The 16288-nt window shown below is 37.6% G+C and overlaps 1 pseudogene; it reads right to left on the bottom strand.

Moving 5' to 3' along the window:
* The window catches only part of LOC125676348 (scavenger receptor cysteine-rich domain superfamily protein-like), a 40028-nt pseudogene that overhangs the window by 5150 nt on the left and 18590 nt on the right, over nt 1-16288 (bottom strand).

Genomic DNA, 16288 nt, shown 5'->3' with positions numbered 1-16288 from the left:
TAAAAGTTCATGCTCTGATGAAGTTAAAGGTAGATTAAGATCACATGTACAGTTCTGGGGGAAAATGGCGCATATGAAAAAAGAACGGGTATGAAATACCTTTTTACAGCTTACCGCCAAAGTGTTTTCAGAAGACTAACAATTTGGCATTGTTGTACAATGAATTTGCTGAAAAACAATTTCTGAATTGTTAGAAGATGGGTTAATTGGGGAATGTTGTGACATACCCTATACTGTTAACGCTCGTACAGTGTTTGTGCAATCAAACGTCTAAATGAGGCTAATATGTCACCTCGGGTGCGTCAATTTACATGTTTTAAAGCTGAGTGTTAAGTATGAGGATATTAGGACTTCAATGGTGTATGTTTAAGGTAATTCATTTATGTTTAACTTTAATTTACAAGCAGATTATCATCATGTACAAATGTTTAATGCTAATACAGAGTTTTAAGGTTTTTCATGGATTATGAACGGTAAACAATTTTTTTTCTCTATATTTTTAGTATTGCCGTTTGGATTAAAATCAGTTTCGTATATATTTACAAAAATCACTAGGTCTTTCATTAAGAAATGGAGGGGAGAAGTTATGTCATGGTTTTGGATGATGGTATAGGATTTGGTGAAGATTTATGATACAGTTCTGTCAAAGTCCGATAGCGTTTGGTTTGATTTACGGTCGAGTGGTATTGTTATGAATGAACGTAAGTCAGTATGGAATCTCTGCTAGGGGGCTAAATAAAGCACGATCTGCATCATTTTACAATTTGTAAACGAAATGACTAGAAATAGTACAAATCTATTTGTTTGCTATGAAAAAAGTGAAGACCAATCTCATAAGTACTATAACGAGTAGTACATGTAAATCGAAAACAGGGTGAACACGGGTGTCTGGAAACGCCAGAGTCGGGATCTGATGCCTAGAAGGAATAAACATCTCCTGTTGACCGGTCACATCCGCCGTGAGCCCTCTGGATTTATCAGCAGTAATTCGTAGTTACAATCAATATGAATGACCAAAACCAATGGTATGAACAGATCAGACGACATTCTAACCATTTAGACTTCTAGCAATTAACAGTGATGTAACTGGATAGAAGAGTGTATCCCAAATGGAGTATTGGTTGATATGGTGTTTGTTAAGGATTTGACCACTACTGCAACAGTGCACCATTGTTATTTTAGTAGTTGCTACAATGCTTTTTATCTTGCTATCTATCAATAAGAAAACCACACATACCAGTATCATAACATCTGACCGCTGACATCTGAGAATAAAATGATCGACTAGACGACAATGATTCTACAGTCTAGAAGCCTTTTCTCGTCACCAGGTCATTTCAGGAAATCCAATAAAGATCTAGAGTAACCGAGCGAGGAATTGTCGCTAAAAGAACCAGCAGGCATGCCTACGCCATCTCGGTGACCACTCAGTCTGCATATCACCTTGGCCTCCGATTTAGTTAAGTTACAAGCACATACGAACACCAAGCTCTATTGAAGTTTATTTCAACCATGTCCTTCATTGAGTTTACTTTCGTTTGAGAGCCTCAGTTGAGTTGTTGGTGGGTCTGATAAAAGAAATTCGGTGCATAACTTCGAGTAAATATATACGCGAAATATGATTGACATTGTCGTCAAAAAATCCCAGTTCCCCGATTCTTTTCGCATTTGGACAGTCGCTGAACTTGCTCTCTGTATCAGTACACGACGTATTCCTAAGCCAAAAAAGGTTTCTCCACTGTTTGGTCGAAGGTGTCACAGAGCTAGGCCAGACTGAAAAGCATTTTCTCGACAAATAACTGTGGCGCCATTGTCTGTAAAACCTTCAGCACCTAGGAAACCAGTGCGGTTTATATGTTATTTTGACGATGCGTGATTGATTCAAAATAATTCTGAAATAAATTAAATTCACGAAATTCAAATCTGGAAAATCACCATTTATTGCAGCGATGATTACTACAGATTTAATGTTTTCCTGAGACTGTTTATAGTGACTGATGTGTTATCTGTCAGGGAATGAGTATGCGAAGTTATGAATTATTCTCCTATATAGCACAAATGACCTTCACATAAGGAATGCACATGATAAAAAACAAAGTTCTGCCTCTTACAGCTTCAAAGAGTTACAGTGTGCCAGACGGACGGAGTGATCGCTTCGCAGGGGTCACATCAAACATATCAAAGAAGCGGAATATACCACGTACATTACATTCAAATGCAACTATTTTGTAATTTGTATTTTGATTAGCTAATGCACTCAGATTTGAGACAGTTAAATGAGCATTAACGGGATGGAAAACTTTTAATTGTGATCTCATTTTATAATTGCAATTATCATTACGTCAAGCGCAAAAAGTTCGTGAAGTACTAGTATTTTATAAAACGATAAAGCAAACCTCAACGTAATAAGACACAGATATCAAAGAGAATTCTAAATAACTATATTGTAACTCATTATTTGCGATCCTTAATGTTCATTTAACGGTCTCACACTGAGCTTTACCGATGATGTTTTAATCAGCATCAACGGTCCCAAATAACAAGAAGATAGTTATATCCTATTTATATAACTGAGTCTACAGTATCCAATCGTATTGTTTATCTGTAAAATTCAGAGACAAATGTTGATGTATATGGTATATATTTTGCTGTAATCAGTTTGCAAACACGTTGACACATTTACTATGCGAGTATGAGAAAATCAGGTATTTTTGATGTACAAATTAAGGAGCTTTACACACTATACATTGAAGAGTTCCAATAAGTGTACTTCACTGAAAGATTTACTACATGTTCAGTCTTGTTGAATTATTGTATATAAGAGAGCAGTAAACCTTATATTACCCTCACCCCACCCCACCCCACCCCCACCCCCCAAAAAGATCGAATATTGTTTCTTTGGTTTCTTTATTTTAAGGACTTTTCGGTGCTAAGAGCGATTTACTTCTATGCAGTATTGTAAGATACATTCACAATATGAAATCGCGTTCCATTAAGTTGGCTTATTATTAACACAATATATCATTAGTTTATGCTTCATGCATATCAACTACTGAGGAATTATTTGAATTCACGAGGACTAATGTTCGCGGGTAAGCAAAATTTTGCTGGTTCATGGGAACGTAATTTCGTGGGTAAGCGATACGATCTCACTTGGAGAGATAACTGTACTTGGTTAAAAAATGTTCTAGGACACGTAAATTCTTGAGTAAGAGTGAGCCACGAAATCCATGAACGTTTACAATAACTGCCGAAATTTATCACTAGACAACAGAGCAAAACAAGGGATACAAGACAATGTTCTCTATTGAATACACATACCCCATGGCCAATATATCCCAACGTCCTGGGAGTGATCTCTACAGGCGTCAGATGTCATATTCAATCCCTGATTAGGGCATTCAAATATCAAGTTTTCGGATCCACCACAGTTAACATTGTTCATCAGTATTGGGCCTGTTCCTGGACCATGATACGAGCCACGGTATGACGTTCCACTGGCATAATGGAGCTGTCGGCAGACTACCTCTGCGCCGCTGTCCGACCATTCATTGTGACACACTGTTCCCCAGACCGAGTCACGTGATAATTCTACTCTGCCTTGGTTCGAGCTTGGAGCTTAAGCCTCCTCCCAAACGAAGTTTTACACCTGCAATAATTTCAATCGTTGCTTAAAGATCTCATTTTGAAATTGCAATATCTAATACAAAGCGTTCCAAAGTGAAAATTCATAATGACATAATAACAACTTATACGAAGGCTTCACGGGTAATGTCCTAATATATGTATACACATATACCAAGTGGGAAAACATCGCCGAATCCCGGTACAAGAAAATACCTGAATTGGGATATTCAAATATTGAAAACAAATTACGCAATTGTCTATTGCATACACGATTCCCATTGTGTAAGAGGGATTGTGTGTTTGTACTACTGGTGTGACAGGGTGCGCTCGAGTACCTAAACGGAGTAAGCATCTCCTGTTGACCGGTCACAACCGCTGTGAGTACTGTATCTTCATCAGGTAAATGGAGTAATCCGTAGCTAAATCAGCACGTAAAGAACGGCCCCACACACCAAAGAGTATTCAACTTAATGACAGGTTTTATTTCCAAATTTGATCATTATAACGACCATAGAATTTGAGAAATACTAACTTTAATCGAGGCTGTAGAAAACTTGTTAATATGATCTTACTTGTCAGTAGCCTGAGTCGGTTTAAAAATTGATCATATGCAGAATATGCTCTCATTTATCGAATCAATTGAGAGGCATAAACACCACAAGCAGATGATTAACGGAAGATTGCTACATAAATATGAGAGATTAACGAGGAGAGAAGGAAGTCATCCGGGTTGTTATCAAGTTGAGCTGTTAGCTTGCTGTTAATATCTACGTTTAGTAAAATATTAAATTATGATACAGACGTGGAAGACTGTGGTATCTTTTATTTCGAGTTTACTAGGATATACCGAATTGACATATGAATGGAAGTGGATATTGTTAATAGACAGAACGTCGTCGATCTATCTAAATGTCGAGTTAAAAGCCACAGCAAGATATTTTTCCTCTCATGTAGAAGCTTTTGATTAATTGATTATAGTTTTATGCCGTTTAGGCAATATTTCAGTCATTTTACGGTGGTAGAATGTTTTGAATAAACTCGTTCTTACAAGAATATAAAACAGGTCAGCTAAATAGGAGCATAATTTGTGCCCATAGGAATTTCAACATACTGTTGGATGACCTGATGCAAGATATCAAACCTGTAGCATTATAACAAAGGGCACCAGTGGAGAACCTATCATACCCACACTCCCTTGGCACTGAGTAGTTAAAGGCACAGTCTATTATACGTTTCTCTTGGCCTGACCACTGAAAGAAATTAAAGGAAATTTCATGATTACCTTTTGTTCACGATTTGGGTCAGGATTTGCAAATCCAAAAATGGTGTTCTTATTCGCCACGTTACCGTAATACTTCCCACCCATATAGGCTGATATCGTGCAGGATCATCAGAGGAGCTGAACATAACTCCACACTTAAATCCTTGTTCTTGACAGAGAACCATCGCAGCCACATTGTCCCAGCCACCACGACATACAGTTCCTCTGACACCAAACTCTTTTACCATCACTCTGCCATTGTCCGAGTGCTCGAAGTAAACGACGAGGTCTAAATAAAGTCTTTTATATGCATCAATCATTGGTACATATAAATTAATTATCTTCAATCATGTAATACAGAAATTGAGTCTTTGATTGATTGATTGAATATTGTTTAACGTCCCTCTCGAGAATAATTCACTCATATGGAAACGTCAGCACTGCCGGTGAAGGGCTGCAAAATATCGGCCTATGCTCTGTGCTTACGGCCTTTGAGCAGGGAGGAATCTTTTTCGTGCGCATCTGCTGTGACACGGGACCTCGTTTTTTGCGGTCTCATCCGAAGTACGTCAATTTAGTCGCCTCTTACGACAAGCAAGGGGTACTGAGGACCTATTCTAACTCGGATTCCCACGGGACTTTTACAATTGTGAGAGTATTTACTTCAAAAACAAAATCTACAGGTGCATCCCACCAGAATTTTGTCTGGTAAAATATAAACTGTTTAGAGAAATAATTATGCTTGCTTTGTGACATCACAATTCTAAACTACCCAATTATGTTTAGATAAAACAACAGCTATCACATCAAGTTGATGGCTAAATCTAAGGAAATGTCTTGAAATCTATAGATACTTTCAAAGCAATGCATATAAACAGGATGTAAATACAGTGAAACTTCTATAAACCGACCGGCTCTCGGACCGAAAAAAAACTCCGGCAGGTTTAGAAGGGTGGCCCGGTTAACCGAGAATTTAGCATTTATTTCAATATTGTCGAAGTAGATACTGTTCCCCTTCTTCTGATGATCTATGATCAATTATCGGCGGAGATCAAATTAGTCCGCTTGTACATGTACCTACAGGTAATTATACATGTATAAATGATAAGAAATATTCTCACTGAAATCATCTAATTTTAAACTGAAAATCTATAACAGGATTCTGATATATAAATAAAACAAAGAGGCATATTGGAATTCCTCTTACCTATAAAAACTCGCGTATGTCATTAACAAATTTGTTTTGACGTTTTTGAAAAGTACAGTAGTAAATATGAAATTATTTGAATATTTCTTAGGAATTCTAAGCTTAGGAAACCAAGAAAATAAAATTATCTTTTAATAATTATTATTAACAGTCATGGGTTTGTTTCTTTATTAATTACCGCTTATATCCATACGATAGAATGGTGCAACAATATGACGTTTTATACTGTGTTCATTCAATATGTTCCTAACTGTTTTTCTTCCTTCTTTTTATACATTTTATACAGATTTGGAAGAGTCACTTAGATTAGCTAAGTGTCAATTAACACCCTTGACAGTGCAGGTAAACAATAGAAATTAAAGACACCACTCGTGTTTTTCACACCTTCGGTCGATAAATCCGGTGGGGATCCGGGTTAGAATAAGTCCTCACTACCCCTTACTTGTCGTAAGAGGCGACTAAATGGGGGAGACCGCAAAAACCGAGGCCCCTTGTCACAGCAGGTGTGGCATGATAAAGATCCCTCCCTGCTCAAAGGCCGTAAGCGTGGAAAATAGGCCTAAATTTTGCAGCCCGTCACCGGCAGTGGTGACGTCTCCATATGAGTGAAAGATTCTCGAGAGGGACCTTAAACAATATTTAATCAATCAATCAATCCGGTCGATTATTTCCCATCTGGCCGGTCGGTCAATCAATTTACACACCTGGACGATCTTGATCAACCTCTGTCCAAAATTTTCTTGCCTTCAAAAAGTGACCGGTATAAGGGTAAATTACACATGTCTGTTAACAAATGTACTTTAAAAAGTGGCCGATGTCCGGTTTTCAGGGGTGACCAGTTTTGTGAGACTTTCTTTGTAAGGAAATGTTAAGATTTCTGCCGGGACTTTGAAAATCGGCCGATATTCAGGGAGAACCGGTTTTCTGAGGGACCAGTTTGGAGAAGTTTCACTGTACCTGTATTTAACGAGTGCCGAATGAGCATTTAAAAAGACTCGTGGAATATGTGTCACTTGATGAACAGATAAATGCATAATGCGCATTGCATGAAATTTCCAAAAACAGATATCAATTTAATGGTTAAAGTAAACATTTAACCATAGATTAATAAATACGAGAAAATTCTTTAGCTGATAGAGCCTGGCTGTTTATCTGGATCGGTGTTTTGCTGTGAACAAAGAACAGAAGCGAAGTTATTCCAAGAACAAAGGCCCATACCATGCTCACAGTCCAAGATGTCGGTTTCATTTCCAGTGCAGTTAATGGATACTGTATAAAGATGATTTAATGATCTTCCTAACTGACCGGGAAGAAAGACTCTTACAGTTAAATACCAAACTGTTTGCAGACTACATCAGCATCTGCCTGATCGAACATATCAACACATAAAGGGGTCCAGAAGTATTTCTGGAATATTTCAACAATACCATAAGTTGTTTTATCTCCTTGATATCCCCCATGCACTCGCACTGAAATATCAACATAGATGTAATAAAGTAGCAGATACATTATTCGAATTTAAAGTAACACACCCTGCCTTATTGTGTCTATACTAACCACTCTTATAGCAATATACTCCCGCGTCGTTCTCATGATCGCAGACAGATCGATCGACATTCTTCCATTCTGGACCAATACTGGTAGTATACAATGTATATGATAAAGATACTGAACAGTCACATAAAAAGACCCTTACCCGGGACTGACAATTTGAGGGTGTTGTCATAGTTGTCAACTACTACAATTGTACCTAAGACGTTAAAATAAGTAGTGATTGCTCCTTCGCCAAACGCACAGTATCTAGAAGTGAGCATATCGTTTTTGGTTTGGATATAACCTCAACAACAAAGGTCCCATGTCGTGACAGGACTTGAAACGATAAGGGCTCGTGCTACAGTCCCGGACGCCAAGAATAGGTCTAAATTTGTGGTACTTCACCTTCAGCTGGTGACATCACAATATGAGGGGGAAATTCTCGACGGGACGTAAAACAGAAAACAATCGCTCTTTTTCGAGATCCAATTCTCACTGTTTTGTTCATAATATATTATACTTAGTGAAGAAACATCGAGTTCGGAAAAATCGAAGACCTTACCTCAGGAACTGAATATTTGACGGTGATGCCCTTGTGGTTTACTATCACTCCTGTAAAAAAAAAAAAGGTAATGGCACTTAATCCTTAGCTGTTTTAGATACTTGTCCCTCACTTTTTTAAATCATTTTGTAATTTCCAATGTAATTTAAATCAGGCGTCAATCTCTTATAATAAGTTTTAAAGTAAAAACATGAACAATCAAAGCATAGGATTTTCAGAGAAATGTACCGAGATGTGAGCATACTGGAAACATTATCTTGATACATGTCTAAGCATGATGTCATTTTGTGAAACATAGAATTTTCATATGAATATTTTCTAAAAGATACACACGCTATTAGATATGATACACATGAATACTACTTAAACATCTAATTATAGGTAAGAACATGATATACGTAGTTGTGCTCATGTATATCATCCGGAGATAATTTCAACCAAATGGTCTCGAATGAATTATGAATATTTTACCACATATATTCATAACCAAACAATCAAAAAATAAATAAAAAATGCCCTAGTCATCAGGTGAGTCTGAAGGTAATACCATATTTTGTTTAAACACTTTAAAGACAACGTTCGAGGACAAGACCCACCCTGTTTCTCGAAAGGAACTTAACGTCAAAGTAATAAAACGACGTCATTGCTCACCTATACTTATTATATTTGATTAACTTTAAAATTTTAACGACAATAAATATATCTTTAGTATTTTAGGGAATGATGCCCATGTGTATATATTCGTTTAATATAAAAATAAGTTTTTTAAAAAATTAACGCAAGGGGGGTTGCTTGGAATGGCTCATATGACAATACTTATGAAATTGACTTTTAATTCGTTATAAAGTCAGTCACGTGGTCAGCCTTTTTAGTGCATGAATACAATCAACTCTTCAAAAGTCAGGTACGCTCACCTGGCTTCTTGCTTATACAATGTCGTGGCGGATTTATAGGCCTTCCCCTTTTTCGCCACAAATTTTAAAAAAGGTGTAAAATTCGAGATTTATATCCAAAATGGCTGAGTATTTTAGTTAATACTTGACGTTCACATGTCACCCTTCGGGAATCCTGTATCCGCCATTGCAATGACATCATAACGGAAACAAAATAACAACATGAAAAACGCATCAGAATATTTATACAGAGTTTATTTTGTAAACAGACAAGAATGAAATGAATTAATAAAACAGAAACATTTGTTTCATTTCAAATACCCTCTGCTACTAGGCAGAAACTGCCATTTCACCAACATGGCGAATATTCATACGATGACTCATAAGTCTATTAACTTTATGGTGATCATAACCTGTTGTTGCCGGGCAACAGCTATTATGGACATGACTCGGCATGAGCGAGGCTTGCCTTAAAAAATATTTTCGGGTGTTATAGGATTTGATCACGATACCAACTTCATGTCATATACACGTACCTATAACACTCACAATGATTTCTTACATGTATTTCTTAATTATCTATGATCCAGACACATCAGGATGGAAAACATTTAAGTCTCTCTACGCCCTAGGACTGATATTTTGAGGGTGGCGTCCTAGTAATCAACCTCCACCTCTTTGACAATATGCTGATAGTACCATTCTCGTTTTTCAGATTCACACTCACTCTTTTTTTATTCATAATAAAATTATATATTTATATAAAATTATATTGTTAGTCTACACCCTGTATTTCCTACAACTAAACTTTTACTATTGCATCCAAACTTTTAATTATATACAAACTTTGCAGTGCCTAGATAAGGACCATCTTATACATGTACGTAATCCACCAACGTGTTCTTCTTATTCATCTTCTTTCAACTATAGTCCAGCTGGACATGTCATTACTGGTTATGTTGATATAGTTGAAAATGAGGACATCAAATCACTTATTCTAAAAGATCTTAAATACAGAGAACCTCGGTCTTTTAATTAGCGACAGAACTTCATCTCAATTATGAATTCAGTCGAAGCTTATGCAGACGATGGGCTAAATATGAAAAAGAAGAACTTGATACATTGTCAGAATGGGTTAAACGCAGAAGAGGAATATTAAAATCCCGCATTAGACATATTAAAACAAAAGTACGTACCATATATCCTTCTGTATTAAGTAAACCAGAAGTGATAAAAGAATGAGATATGTTACATGAGGAATATGTTTTGGTTCCAGCTGACAAAGCTAGTAACAACATTGTCTTTGTAAGGCACGTTATTACAACTGTATTGTAAACGAACTTGGCATTAATTCCACTTTTGGTAATCGTACGTATACTCCAACTGCCCTTTCAAAAGATGACATTCTTCAAAACTATGCTTCAGTTTTATACATCAATGGGTCGAATGAATATGAGTTACCGTACCTATATTGTATTCCTAAACTACATAAAACCCTTACAAACAAAGATACATTGTTGGATGCCGTAAGTGCTCTACCAAGCCCCTTCCTCACGAAAATATCAACAGCTGTGAAGGAGAAACTTCAAACTTACTGTGCGGCTACATATGTCAGAAGTGGTGTCAATCAAATGTGGATTCTAAAAAAAAAAAGAACTTTTAGTAAACTTGAAATCGAAAAACTTTTCCCAAATCAATAATATCAAAACCGATGACTTTTCAACGCCTGTTTCTATATTCGTATGGTATGAATTGTGCTCCTTTGTTAGCTCAACTGTTTCATATGAAGCAGAATTTATTGAAAAACTTCTACGTGAGAAGAAAAAATCTCCTCCTGTGGCCTTCAATTCGACATTTAGATATATCGACGACATTTTGTCTATTAACAATAATAACTTTCATTCATATGTCGATTCGATGTAAAACGTATACAGTACCAATTTTAATGCACCAGATGCGCATTTTGATGAATAATGTCTCTTCAGTGATGCTCAAACCGAAATTTTGAAAATTCGAAATAACAATAAACTCCCTGTGAGCTCGAAATAAAAAACATCACAGAGTCGTTCACGTCTGCTTCCTACTTAGATATTTTATTGAAAGTAGACATTAACGGCAAACTGACAACTCAACTGTATGACAAACGGGATCATTTCAGTTTCTCCATCGCCAATTTCCCATATTTATGTAACAACATTCCATTATCGCGTGCATATGGTGTTTATCTCTCAACTGATTCGATACACAAGAGATTGTTCTGCGTATAGTCAGTTTTTAAATTGAGGCAAGCTACTTACAAACAAGTTGATGGTACAGGTGTTTCAACAGTCTCGATTGAAATCAGCATTTCGCAAATTCTATGGTCGTTATAACGATCTAGTTCGTCAATACAACCTATCATTGGGTCAAATTCTGTCTGACGTGTTTCATACCGATTGTAAGACCATTCTTGGTATACTGCTTTTGACTACGGATAACTCCATTTACCTGATCAGGATATAGGGCTCACGGCGGTTATGATCGGTCGACAGGGGATGCTTACTCCTCCTAGGTACATGTACCTGATACCACCTCTGGTGTGTCCAGAGGTCCGTGTTTGCACAACTATAAATTTAAATTTTTTATAGGAGTTATGAGATTGATCATTATTCATAATCTTCACCTTTCATTATACATAGTCAAGAAACATTGGTTTTACAAACATCGATGACGTAAATTATCAATAATCAAGGAACAACGGGTTCGGAAACATCGAAGACACCTACCCCACACCAGGGACTGAAATTGTGAAGGTGGTGTCATATTACCACCACTGTGAAAAATGGTGATAAAACGATCTCCTTTTTCGAGATCCACCCCATTTTCAATTCAATTCCACTGTAGTACTTTATCCTATCGGGCTGCAAACTGTCTGATTTTTCCGTATAGAACTGTATTCGGCATATTTTTAGGCCGTCCTTGGTACACTGATTCTCACTAAGGATTATTCTGTTTACCTGACCAAGATAGGGCTCACGGCAAGTGTGGCTGTTGACAGGGGATGCTTACTCAGCCAAGGGACCTGACCCCACCTCTGGCATATTCAGGGCCAATCAGGGGTCCGTATTTGCCACTCTCTATTTTGTATTGGTTATAAGAGTGATGAGATTGATCACTGTTCGTTATCTTCTCTTTTCATCCAATACTTATCTGAGACGGTCCAATATCATAACAAGAAACAAAGGTGTTTATGGTGATTGAAGAATATATCTATGCATGCCTGAAGTTATGGCAGACCAGGCCTCAAGACCATAAACTGAGAATAGACTTAAGTCCAAATTTTGATCACTTATATCTTAGATTTATCTAGCACAGATGTTTAAAAACATGAAGGTTTATAAAAATAATTCAAATTAACAAATACTGAAAATTTCATGTCTTTATGGAAATTAAATCAAAAGTTAGATGGACTTAAGGACATGCGGGATGATGTGGCAAAAAATAACTCGTCAATGAATATTTTTTCTCTTTTCATGAAGCACCATCAGGATGTCCTTTACAATGTGTATTAATTTCATAACCACTTTCTATGTATACAAGGGAGATAATAAGCTTTGAATTACCCCCATTTTCGAAAATTGTGAATTTTACAAGATCATTCCGATTTTCAATTCAAAAAAAATAATTTGATGGAGTTTTTATCTATATCTTTTACAATAATCTTTAGAATATATGCAAAATATAAAATATATAATAATAATAACATGCTTAAACATAACCATATAATAAGAAATTGGGAAAATTTAAAGATTTCGGGTGGAAATTGGTACTAAAAAAACAGGGTAGTCCAGATACTAAATGAAGCACTGCTCAAAAACTTGTCAATGAATTTTTTTGCAAACAGTGCAATTAAAAGCTATTCATATACCTAACTTCCTGTAGAAATATGAAAGGGTGAAGCTAACCTTGATTTTGAGGTAGGCGTCCTTGAAGTTATAGATTGATAATGTAATGTGCAGGTCTTTGTATTGATAAAATTAGCGCTATAAAGCTACGATGTATAATGCGGGATTATCGAAGAGTGTGCAGTCATCGATATATACGTAATATACATAAAGCTATAAACGCTTGTGTATTTCCTGTCAGAGTCTGGATAATAACCCATGATTCGTGACATGTTGTGTACTACATCGGAGCACGTGTTGGCGACTTTGGTGCAGAGAAATACATCGAAATGTAGCGCTTAACTCACTTTTATTAACACAAGATACCTGCAATCAACCATTAATGTTTCCTTACCTTGTTTGTATCAATTATAGTAACTGACACTCAACGCTTTTACGTAATTTTGCTGTATTTATAACTTAAACAGCCTACCGAATGGTTATGACTAGATGGTATCCCTCAAAAGCAGGTGACCCACGAGTTACTTGCCCCTGATCATAGATAGAAAGATAAGTCGTACGTCGAATAATTTCGTAAAGAAATGTGTTTACGATAAAGAAGGCAAAGAAAATTGTTGGGATTTTTTTTACTAATTAAGATTACTAATTAAACTCTAATTAGCTGAACTATTAAAAATGTAAGAAATAAATAAAGCAATGAACGCAATATGGAGAGAAATACGATTTGATAGAAAGTATACAGAGTATTATTTAATTAACATAATTAATCAAACCCTAATTCTCTCAGATGTTAAAAACAGTAAGAAATTTGATATAAAAAACTGTAAGGGGCGAGATCAACAGATTGATTTCGGATAAAAATCTAAATTCAAATAGTTAGGGGGAGGAGGAGGGGGGGGGGTGTTAAAACTTCTGTAAGTTTCTCTCATCCGACATCGATTACACATTAGTCGAAAAAGGAGAAAGACAAGTGACTGTTAAAACTACATGACGATATTACATTTTAATGAACATTTGATAGTTTTAATCTACACTTTCATTTGTGAATAAACAGAAGATAGGGTATACAGAGTTATTTATACTCGTTTGTTCTTACTTGTTAATCGATTATAGTTTAAACACTCATCATATCTAGTTTAGGGGGTCGTTGTGGGGGCGGATAGGGGGGGGGGACGTAAAAACTATGTGAATTTAGTTTTTTTTGTCAGACATTGAACTTTCGATCTCGCCCCTAGGAAGTAGATAAAACAGCGAATGCAACATGGAAAAAAATAATATTTAATAAGAAGTCTTATTAAAAGCAAAACTGATGATATCTAGCGGTGGTCAAAGTAACATATCTTTAGAAATTATTTTTGAAAGTACAGAAGGGTATTTTTGATCAAAAGTTAATCATAGAAATTATTTTAATTACACCCCCCCCCCTCATTCAGTACACAAAATCAACTCAAAACTTTCATTCAACATTATAACTCACTAAAAAGACCATTCCTCAAAACCTGCTTTTGGATATCGAGTTAATTATTAAGACCAAACTAACTCAAGATCCAGGGCGATCTAAACACCTACTTTTGAGGGATACCAGATAAGCTTTGCCACCCAGCGAGCCCTATGCTAGACCTGCCTTTCAGGGATACCGAGTTAATTATCAAGGCTCAACTAGCCCGGGTTCCCGGGCCCTAAAGTCACCTACTTTTGAGAGATACCAGATAAGCTTTACCACCCAGCGAACCCTATGCTAGACCTGCCTTTCAGGGATACCGAGTTAATTATCAAGGCTCAACTAGCCCGGGTAACCGGGCGATCTACACACCTACTTTTGAGGGATACCAGATAAGCTTTACCACCCTGCGAGCCCTATGCTAGACCTGCCTTTCAGGGATACCGAGTTAATTATCAAGGCTCAACTAGCCCGGGTAACCGGACGATCTAAACACTTACTTTTGAGGGATACCAGATAAGCTTTACCACCCAGCGAGCCCTATGCTAGACCTGCCTTTCAGGGATACCGAGTTAATTATCAAGGCTCAACTAGCCCGGGTAACCGGGCCCTAAAGTCACCTACTTTTGAGGGATACCAGATAAGCTTTACCACCCAGCGAGCCCTATGCTAGACCTGCCTTTCAGGGATACCAAGTTAATTATCAAGGCTCAACTAGCCCGGGTAACCGGGCGATCTAAACACCTACTTTTGAGGGATACCAGATAAGCTTTACCACCCAGCGAGCCCTATGCTAGACCTGCCTTTCAGGGATACCAAGTTTATTAATAGGGCTCAACTAGCCCGGGTTCCCGGGCGATCTAAACACCTGCTTTTGAGGGATACCAGATAAGCTTTACCACCCAGCGAGCCCTATCCCAGACCTGCCTTTCAGGGATACTAAGTTCATTAATAGGGCTCAACTAGCCCGGGTTCCCGGGCGATCTAAACACCTACTTTTGAGGGATACCAGATAAGCTTTACCACCCTGCGAGCCCTATGCTAGACCTGCCTTTCAAGGATACCAAGTTAATTATCAAGGCTCAACTAGCCCGGGTTCCTGGGCCCTAAAATCACCTACTTTTGAGGGATACCAGATAAGCTTTACCACCCAGCGAGCCCTATGCTAGACCTGCCTTTCAGGGATACCGAGTTAATTATCAAGGCTCAACTAGCCCGGGTTCCTGGGCCCTAAAGTCACCTACTTTTGAGGGATACCAGATAAGCTTTACCACTCAGCGAGCCCTATCCCAGACCTGCCTTTCAGGGATACTAAGTTCATTAATAGGGCTCAACTAGCCCGGGTTCCCGGGCGATCTAAACACCTACTTTTGAGGGATACCAGATAACCTTTACCACCCTGCGAGCCCTATGCTAGACCTGCCTTTCAAGGATACCAAGTTAATTATCAAGGCTCAACTAGCCCGGGTTCCTGGGCCCTAAAATCACCTACTTTTGAGGGATACCAGATAAGCTTTACCACCCAGCGAGCCCTATGCTAGACCTGCCTTTCAGGGATACCGAGTTAATTATCAAGGCTCAACTAGCCCGGGTTCCCGGGAGATCTAAACACCTACTTTTAACGGATACCAGATAAGCTTTACCACCCAACGAGCCCTATGCTAGACCTGCCTTTCAGGGATACCGAGTTAATTATCAAGGCTCAACTAGCCCGGGTAACCGGTCGATCTAAACACCTACTTTTGAGGGATACCAGATAAGCTTTACCCTAATTATGGTGTTCTTAAACCTAACCCTAGTTGCCCGCCTAATTAAAATATCAAGTCCCGTGGGTAGAGTAATTAAGGTGTGGGCACGGCGTGGGTGTTAGATCCTGCGGA

Source organism: Ostrea edulis, chromosome 3 (genome assembly GCF_947568905.1).
Source record: "Ostrea edulis chromosome 3, xbOstEdul1.1, whole genome shotgun sequence".
Taxonomy (NCBI): domain Eukaryota; kingdom Metazoa; phylum Mollusca; class Bivalvia; order Ostreida; family Ostreidae; genus Ostrea; species Ostrea edulis.
The sequence above is the reverse complement of the archived record's forward strand: the minus strand, read 5'-3'. Positions and strand labels throughout refer to the sequence as shown.